We start from the raw sequence: 10,592 nt of genomic DNA, 5'->3' as shown, positions 1-10,592 counted from the left end.
ATTAATGTGGTGACCTTCATAGAACAAATAGTTTTTAAAAAGCCAGGAGGCCCCAAAATAGCAATGTTATTGGGGTGTTTAATACTTACCTCATTGTGTGCTAATGACACAAATGAGAAAAATTTATAGAAAATTTTAGTTTTGGAACTGAGTTATGCTGAACAGTGGACATTTATCTGCCTTTGTTTCTTTTGTATTTCAGACCTTCAATGTGAGATGTCAATGTCATTAATTTGTCACTAATAGGGATGGTGTAATAATTTTACCAAATATATTTGAGATTAAGACTTATGATTTTTTTTATAATATCATGAAAGCCTTGATGTTGTGAGTTCATTCATTTTGAGACTTTTTTTAAATGTCAAATTGACTTGGTAGTTGGACAGTGTAAAAAAATCTTTGTGATTTTTTTCATTAATTAATTTATTTATTCACTCTACAGCCTGATCACAGCTTGGGACTAAATATTAACCCAAGTTTGTGGGATAAAGAAACCATGACATCTAAATTTTCCACAATGTGGAATAATTAAGTAGTTATAAACTACTGATAAGTTTAGTGTAAAGGCCTTAGGCACAGTGATACTCAGTTTCGTCTTAGTGCACACTGATTCAGGAAGCGTAGGTAACCATGTTTATAAGACAATCTGAATGTGTCCAGAGACATTCCTAATGCTAACTGAAATGAGGGCTACCAGCACTTTGATAACAATGTAACAATATCAGGTTTGCTTTAGCTGTGGATCAAAACAGGAATCAACTGCATTTCAAAAGAACCCGGCTAGTCCTTTCAGGGGAGCGGAACTTTCCGCAGTATCTCTTCCACTTCATGCCACAGGCAAAAGCATAAATTCCATTAGATTATTTTCAAATAGTCTCTACATTATTTGAAACAAAATAATGGGATTTTTGGGGTCATTATATAAATAGGAAAGCATTCATTTACAATCCATTCTATTACTTTATTTTTTTAAAATATATTTTATTAATTTATTCATATTGCAACTCAATGGTTACCCCATCCCTTGTATCCTCCCATTCCTCCCTCCCTCCCATTTTCCACTTATTCCCCTCCCCTATGACTGTGACTGAGGGGGATTACCTCCCCCTGTATATGCTCATAGGGTATCAAGTCTCTTCTTGGTAGCCTGCTATCCCTCCTCTGAGTGCCACCAGGCCTCCCCATCAAGGGGGAAGTGGTCAAATATGGGGCACCAGCGTATTCTATTACTTTATACACTGAAGAAAACGGCATTACCATGAGAGGTACTGTTAGTTCTCAAAGTTCAAAGGGAATGCTTTTCTAAACCCTTCTGCTATTGAAAGGGGGGACAGAAGACTTCCCCTCAAGTTGCCACGTATTTCTATTCTTTTAAATTTTTTCTTAATAGGCTCTGGGGTTAGAAAAATCTAGGTTTTTCATGAAATGTGTTTCTATTATTGTATCCATGTATGTATCAGCATGTCAGTTGTTCAAGAAGTATCCATTTGAAGTCCTTTATGCTTGATTGTACTGTGTCCTCATGAAGATCTTTTTTTATTAAAAAAAAAAAAAAACAATGTGATTATGTCTCCCAGTGTGAAGGTTGAATTATGTAATTTTTAAGTAAAATATTACTGAGAAGTTTATAATCACATCTGCATTGTCCTGTTGTACTGTGTGAAAAATTACATCGTTGTTCAATACATAAATTGGATATTTGCTCATAATTATTGTCAAATCTTTGCAGTTAAGGATCGAATTAACCCTGGTGCAGTACTTGATGACCAAGATATTTTTCCAATAAGTTTATATAACGACGGATAATTATGATATAAAAGAGTTTTAATATTGTTTCTAAGAGGAGGTACTAAAATAAAGGTTAATATTAAATACACAAATATTTCATAAAAGTTATATAAAACCTCACACTTATAGAATTAAAATTCAAAGCTTTTATCTGACTCAGAATTTTCGTTTGCTTGTGACTTAGCATAATGACCTCCTTAGTTTTCAAATTATTATCATAGTCTGCAAACGCATGAGCTAGTTTTCTCTAAAATATTAAACTTTTAAGCTATACCTTTAGTTGGCTCCTTTTCTTTTTAAACCCAGCTGATTCTCACAGACTTCAGAATCTAGTACAAACTATTTAAATGTGTAAATTCCGTTCCTATTCAGAACATTTTGTTCTAATCTCCATGAAAACATAAAGTATTCGATCAAGGTTAACATTTGACTCATAAGGAGGTATGATTGAAGATTATTTGGCTTTCATGGCGGGAAAGAGCCATTTTGCAATGAAGTTCCAAGTGGAGGTTGTCAGTGGTGGATACAGTCAGACACTAGATACCAACCCAGAAGAGAGGGAGGAGCATCTTGCCTTCCTTTCAAGCCAATGGCCACGCACCAGGGAGTGTGACAGGGGAGGTCTTGTTGAGGGGTTCTTTCAAGCCAATGACCACACACCAGGGAGTGTGATGGGGAGGTCTTGTTGAGGGGTTCTCTGGTTCATCCTCTTCACCTGGTTCTGCCTGTGCACCTGTCCTGCTTTACTCCAACTCCAACCCTTGTCCCGCCCCACCCCGCAAAGCACCAAGGCCACTCACCAGCCTAATTGTGCCAGCTCTAGGAGCTTCTCCTTGCCTTGGCTCCTAAAGTAAGGAAGTAATAAGTTTCAAAACAGATGAGTCAAAGCTCAATGAAAAGGAGAAAGGAAGAGGAGACACTTCACAATTTATACACAAGAAATAAAAGTAGAAATGATAGTTTGTCTGCGATAGGACCAAGAGCCCTCTGGGCATGTGCCCGGGAAAGGCAGAGCAGTGCCTTGTGTTGGTTCAATTTTCAGATACTTGAGGAAGCTCCATAGCAATTTCTACACTGGTGGCACCAGTTTACACTCCTACCAGGAGAAAAAGAGGGTTACTATTTTCCTACGTCCTTGCTACATCATTTGCCGTTTGTTTTCTTAGTGATGGAAGCTTTGTGTTTCTTCTTTTGAGAACTGGAGGAGATGTTTTGTTAGTGTTCAGTTTTTGCGGACGTGTGTGTGTGCATACATACACACACATATATATGATGATATCGTATATGTACTTATATGTTTACATATGTAAATTTTCTATATAATGTATAATTGAGAGAGATTTTCTCTCATTCTATCTCTTATTTTGTTGTTTCCTTTGCTGTTCAGAAGATTTTAATTCCATACAGTCCTATTTGTCAATTTTTGTAGTTATTGTCTGTGCTACTGGAGTTCTTTTTTAGAAAGCTTTTGCTTGTGCTTATATCATGACATATTTGCCCTCTTTTCCTCTAGAAATTTTGGAGTTTAGGGTCTTGGACTAAAGTATTTAATCCAATAAAAATTTTTGTGCATGATGAGATATATGGATCTAATTTTCATAAAAAAGTATTTTCACAGCAGCATTTGTTAAGAGTTGTGTTCTTTTTTCAATGTATTTTTTACTCCTTTGCCAAAAATCAAGTGGCCATAGTTGCACTGATTTATGTGTACACACCCTGTTCTTCTCCAATGGCCTACAGGTCTTGTTTTTTGTTTTGTTTTGTTTTTGTTTTTGTTTTTGTTTTTGTTTTTATTTTTGTGCCAGCGCATTGTCTTCACCATGACTGCAGTATAACTTGAGGTCAGGAAATATGATAGTTTTAGCATTGCTTTCTGCTTAGCATTGCTTTCTGCTTAGCATTGCTTTGTCTACTTGAGGTGTTTTGTCTATATGAATTTGAAGATTTCTTTACAGGTCTATGAAGAATGCCACTGGAGATTCCATTGGCTATGCAGATTACTTTCCGTACTATCTATAGCAGTTTTCACAGCAGCCTGACTGTCCATGGCACTGAAGGTGCCTCAGTGATCAAATGTGCTTGTCAAATGCTTTAGCCAGCGCTGTAGATGGACCATTTTAGTCATGCTCCATTGGTAGGCTTATGCATAGATGTCTTGCTTTTTAATAGTTGTTTATTTATATATTTCCTTTATTCTTTTATTTACTTATTTAGGTTCTAGGGACCAAATACATGCTAATTGTCCACACTTAACACTGAAAACAATTCTCAACTCCTGGATTTTTTTTTTTTTTTTATCGACTTGGTTTGGTTTGCTTTTTTGTTGTTATTGTTAATTCCGAATGAGGTATTCATCCTAACTCCTTTGCTGAAAAATGCATTATTGATTTGTAGAAAAGGTACTGATTATCATATAATAATTTTGTAATCCTTCTTGGCTAAAAATGGCTATCGGATTTTAGAGATGTGATGACACCTTCAGGTTCCCTTAAGGAAATGATCATGTCATCTGCAGAGGTGCATTAAAATTTTCCTTTCTTCTTTACATCCCTTTTCATTTATGTCTTTTATTACCTAGCTAGGACTTGGATCGCTGTATTAAATAAGAGTAGAAAGTGTGGACATGCATCTCCCATGCTGCAGAAGAACACTTCTCAGTATTCCTCATTTAGTGTAATATTGACTGTGATTCTGTCATAATGTGTAGCCTTTTACAATACTGCAGTGTTTCCAACAGCACTTACTATCTTCCGAACTTTTATTATAAAGGCATTTTGAACTTCATCATATGTCTTCCTGTATCGACCTGGATGCTTATGTGATTTCTGCCCTTAAGTCTGTTTACGTGCTGTACTACATTGAACCATTGTCATATGCTGAACCATCTTTGCTTCTCTGGGATGAAGCCAACCTGTTGCTGCAGTACAATCATAGTGTGTTCTTGAGTTCAGTTTTCATGTATTTATTCTGAAGCTCTTCATCTGTGTTTATCAGGGAAACTGGATTAGAGGTGCTGTCTTTTCGCTGTGCCCTTAGCCTTTGGCTTGATAAAATACTGGCTTTGAATAATCGATTTAATAGTGTCCCTTTTCTTTCTATGTTGTGAAACAGTTATTTTCATTTTGTACATATGCCTTCATTTAAATTTATTCTTTTGTGAATTTCATGCGTGAGTACTGTATTTCCATCAGTCCCTTCCTTTCCAGTCTTCAAATTCTTGACCTCTTATTCTTTAATTATTATTGTCATATACACATACAAATGAAGCTTGCTGAGTTCGTTTAGTGTTGCTCACATGTGCATGTGTTGGGGGCTGACCACGTGGCCTTATATCAGACTATCCATCCCTGGAGAAGGCTAATTCTTGTGGAACAGTTTTGAGAAGCATTGGTTTGGGCTCTTTTCTGAAGGTAAGCAGTTAGTCCATCTGGTCTTGCCATTTCCTTTATGTTGTGACCTTTAATTATCAGGCCTATTGACTGTTGTGGACCTACTTGAGCTGTTTACATCTTTTTGGTGTAATTTCAAGAGGTCAAATGTGTTTAGGAATTTATCCATTTCTCTCTGAGTTTCCTTTTGCAAGAGGATTTAAGAAAGTTTATAATATATTTCTTCCCTAATGAATCTTGGCGTTTTTCTGGGCCTGTTAGAGCAATTATCTTCATTCCTAATTTTTAAAAATTCTCTGTTACCCTGTGATTAGTTTGCCTAGGACTTTGTCAAATTCATTTATCTTTTTAAACAATTAACTTTTTGACAGATTTTGTGCATTGTTATCTGTTTTTCATTTCATTAAAATTTCCCCAATCTTCACTATTCCTTGCTGTCTGTTGTTGGCTTGTTATTGGGTTTTGTTTGGGTTTTGTTTTTATTTTTGAGACCTTGGAGCACATCATTAGAATATTTGCACCATGTCTTTCTGGCTTTTTAATGGGAATAGTACTTACAGTTGCAAACTTTCCTGTTAGAACTGCCGAAGCCACATCGCAGACACCTGAGCACGTTATGCTATTGTTTTCTATTCTTTTAGGGTTTTTAGAATGTCATCACTGATCCTCTCATGATCTGCTGTTCTTTCAAAATCCACTACTTTGAAAAATTATTTCCAATTATTTTGTATTGTTTCTGTGTGCATTCATTGTTTTCCTCACCGCTATGTTGAAATATGTGGTAAGAAGCAACACAAAAGAAAAGGTTTTGTTTCAACTTATAGTTCAAGTTCAAGAAGATTTTGTCAGTTATGGCAGGGATGAATCACAGTGTATCTGCATTTAGCAAGCAGAGAGAGAGGATGGCTGGTGTGCAGTTACCTTTTGTCTTTTTCTAAATGTTTTACATTGTTTTATGTGTATGTGTGTGAGTATATACCACACATGTGATTACCTATGAAAGAGGGCACTGGATTCCCTGGAGCTGGAGTTAAAGGTGGTTGTAAGCTATCTGGCATGGGGGTGGAACTCTGGTCCTCTGGGAAAGCAAGTAGCACTCTTAACCATGGAACCATCCCCCCCAAGACGTTCTTTTGTCCAGTTTTTTTTTTCATTTAACCTAATGTGGAAGACATCCTTACAGACAGCAGGGAGGTGAGTGTATCAATCTCCAATGGGCAGGATTAACCCTCGCATTGTAGTCTCTTACTGTTGACTTCTATTTTTGCTCCTCTAGAACCTGCCAAGAGGAGTTACTTGGTTCTTTTGTACTTTTAGACACTAGCTTTTAAGCCTATAATATTAGTGTTATGGAAGGTTTTGTGGGATATTGTGAAGAGTGTGTCTTTCTTACCTGTTGGATGAAATATGCTATAAACATCTGTTAAGTCCGATTGGATTATGTTATAATGTTCCTTTTTTAGATTTTAGTTTGCAGGACCTATGTAATAATAAGTGTGGTGTGAGGAAGTCTCTGCCCATTATTATAGCAAGATTTATGCGACATCTCAAACAGGCCTCTCAGTGTTTGTCCTGTGAAATTAGGAGCCCTTAGATTTGATGCATAAATATTTGCAAATTGTTTACTTTTTGAATATTTAGTAATCTTCATATTTCTCACAATTTTGTCTCTGATATCTTTTTATCAAGTATTGTAATAACCATACCAGATTTTCCTCGGCTTCCATTGTCTGTGTAGGTGTTCACCAATCCTCTAGCTCTCAGATGGTGTGAATCTATACCTCAAGGGGCTGAAGATTCCCTTATTCATTTTAGAGCATATGCGTTGTGTCTCACAGTGCCTATGGCTCCCTCTTCCCATGTCTAACTGGGATTGGAAGGATTTTATTCTAGCCCTTTCATTGTTTTCTTAACAGTCAGGAAATTTCCACATACTCTCACCATTACATGACCAAAATCTACAACCCTGCTTTTCTGAGATAACATGGCCATGTTCAAGCCTCACATCCACCTTCATAGATGCTCTTTATGCTATAAAGCTTCAACCTAAAACGGCTTATTTCAAAAAAAAATGGTCCATTGAAATAAAACATTTCCATCATCATCAGATGGTGTCATTTGCGGGGTTAAATTAGAAATGGACTTCCAGATAGTCTTTCAAAAGCTAACTATAGATACAAAAAAACACTTGAAAAACTTATTTCTGTCATTTGTCTTCTCAAGACAAGAAATGGCATCTTTGAAGAGTCTTCTTTAGGGGTTAGCACTCCTTCTATTGCTCGTCAGTATTTGGAATCCATTCTAATATTAAACACAGTCAGATCTGTCTTTTAATGCAGAAGAAGGAAGCAGGTGCGTGAGTGCATACGTGTGTGTGTGTGTGTGTGTGTGTGTGTGTGTGTGTGCGTGTGTGTGTATGGGTTGTCTGTTGGGTGTGTGCTTTGACATCATAATAAGAATCTAGAGAACCATTCCTAGGGCTGCAAGGATAACAAGTATATTTATAACCTGCTCAATCCTACCTTTATAAATATACAAAATGATATGACCAACGGTATATATAATAATCTCCATTGGGCTCTTCCCTTTCTTCTAACGGCTTTCTTTATTATTTGCCTCCATTTCATGCTATTATTTTTAGGATTGCATTTGGTACTAAAATGATATTTTGAATAAATAAATAAATAAATAAATAGCCATTTAGATAGCCATGGATTAAAAAGTACTAGAAAATTTGAAGAGATGAGTGTTAAGCAAAACTGATGGGCAGATACAAATGTATTTACATGCATATAGTATCAGGAAATAATTTTTAAAGTTACTAAGCCTGGATCACAGGCACAAAATTTTACCTTTTAAGATACGGAAAAATAGAAATGCAGATCTAAGATTTCAGTCTCAAAGGTTATGCCCTGTGCAGACAAGAACTGTCAAGCCCAAATTTGTCTGAAGACATGATAGGTTATTTTTTTTCCAAGCCTCAGCTGAAGTGTGAGCTGCCTTGGGTTATGTATCTCAGGACTCCCAGGTGTGATCTAACAACCCTATGCACTATGATAGAGTCCTTGGATAACTTGTATTTGGAAATTTTTTTCTACAAACTGCTTTTGAAATCTCAGATCTATTTTAGTTCTTTCACAAGTCTTGATATACATCTCAGCTATTGTAACGCTACTGTTAGTTGTCAACTTGACTAGTCGGAGTGATGGGTGTCTGGGGAACTGCCTTAACTTTGTTAATTAATATGGGAAGACCCCTCCACCGTGAGTGACACCATTTCATGGCTGTGATCCTGAATTGTGTTAGTGGACAACAGGGGCTGAGCAACAACACACACGCTTTGCTCTCTGTTCTTGTGGATGTAGCCAGCTTCTTCAAGCTCCTGTCGCCTTGACTTCCTCCACCCTAAGAAACTGTTAACCTTAAACTTTATGATCCCTAAGCTCTTCCTCCCTTAGGAAGTTCTATCAGGAAGCGAAAGTAACAAGACAAGAAATTAAGACAGTTATGGTTTCTTTTAAGGTTAAAAAGTAAACCTTTTTTTTTAAACAAAGTACAATTGTCTTTGCAATGTTACTAATTTGTTGATCTCTTTGATGTCCCTTATGTACATTAAAGTACCATTTTTTTTTCTAAAGTCAATGTAGAACTGGTACTTTTTCCTTCCTATTGAGGTACAGTTACTTGCACAGAAGAAACAAGTAATATTAAAATGATTTGTGTGTCAGCCACTGCCTAGCACACTGCCTCTCAAATGTCTTCTTTCAAAAATCTTTTCCTGATTAAGCACGAAATGATCACTGCTCATCATCGTATATCATTTAATCTCATAAGTGTTAAGAATAAGGTGAAATGAGGCCAGTGTTCTCCTAAGCATTATTTTTTTTACATATGTGGGTATGTCTATGTGTGTATGCCACCTGGGTATGGATACCAACAGAAAAGATGGCGTCAGATCTTCTGGAGCTGGAGTTCCAAGTGGTTTTGAGACATCTTATGTGGGTGCTAAAAAAAAAAAAACTTGGATCCCCTGGGAAAGTTTCAAGTTTTCTTAAGCATTGAGCCATCTCTTCATCCACCCTTGGTAGCATCCATTGCTGTCAACTTCACATAGCATAGAATTACTTAAGAACATCTCTGGTGGGTAATGTCTATCAGATTGCTCTGTGGACATAGCTTTTATGTGTTATTTTAGTTGACTTGATTGGTGCAGAAGGGCATAGCCCACTATGTGGCGTATAAGCCCTAGGCAGGTGGTGCTGGATTGTATAGGAAAGCTAGCTGAGCATGAGCCTGAAAGCAAGCCAGAGTGAGCCAGCAACCAGTGTTGCTTTGTGGCTTATGCTTCATATTCCATCCCTGAGTTCTTGCCCCATTCCCCTCTACAATGGATTATGTCCAACAAGCATAAGTCAAATAATCCCCCTTTCTCTCCAAGTTGCTTTGGTTAGAGTGCTTCATTGGGGAATCACACTTAAATTAGAATAGTTAGTACCAAAAATAATTTACAGTGTTTTCTATTTAACGAGACACTATATGAAAAGATTTGCTTGTTTGTTTGTTTATTTAATGATTAAAATGATTCAGTTCATACCTATACCCACCGAGTGCAAAGAATATTTTAAGTTAAAAAAATATTGTTTTTACTTGTCAGAGATTTAAAAGAGGTAAAATGTCTTGGTCTGCATAGACATGCTTTTTTTTTGCAAGCAGATAGATGGAAGGCTGGTCTGGACCAAAGCAGTACATTCACACTGAGAAGAGGGTAATTCTCTTGCCAGAAGCTTAAAGAGAAAATGGGCTCTAGCAAGAAATATCACTGGGCATGTGGAAATTGATGGACAGCAAAAGAAAATTTTAAATTCATGCTTTGAAATAAATGCCAAACAACCAAAGGATTGGTAAGGCAGATTTGCATCCTGGAGAGTACATTAATAGCCCTGTTACCTGTGAATTTGAGACCTCAATATTGTACTTTGATAGATATCAGATAGGTTTCTATTTTTTTAAGTATGCATTCTCTCTCTCTCTCTCTCTCTCTCTCTCTCTCTCTCTCTCTCTCTCTCTCTCTCTCTTCTCCCCCCTCCCTCTCACTTCCCACCACTCTATTTCCCACTCCTAGGAGGAGTGTGTGTCATATGGAGAAATCAAGCCTATTTGTCTCTTTCTTGAGTTCTCATCTGGGAGCACCAAAACCTGTCGCCAAGTCATCTCTGATGCTCTTTAGCAGGGCATCTTGCACCTCAGTTACTGTCCCTCAACAGTCCACCTTTCTGTCTGCTGACATGTTACATCACACTATGTGTCCTGTGTCATTCTTAAATCCATCTTAGATTTTGTGTCTAAATGGAGAAAGAAACCATGGATCTGTGGGCTGAGGATACAGAATGTCTCAAAGGTTATCAATTTGAGACA

The sequence above is a fragment of the Acomys russatus genome, chromosome 32 (assembly GCF_903995435.1).
Source record: "Acomys russatus chromosome 32, mAcoRus1.1, whole genome shotgun sequence".
Taxonomy (NCBI): domain Eukaryota; kingdom Metazoa; phylum Chordata; class Mammalia; order Rodentia; family Muridae; genus Acomys; species Acomys russatus.
The sequence above is the reverse complement of the archived record's forward strand: the minus strand, read 5'-3'. Positions refer to the sequence as shown.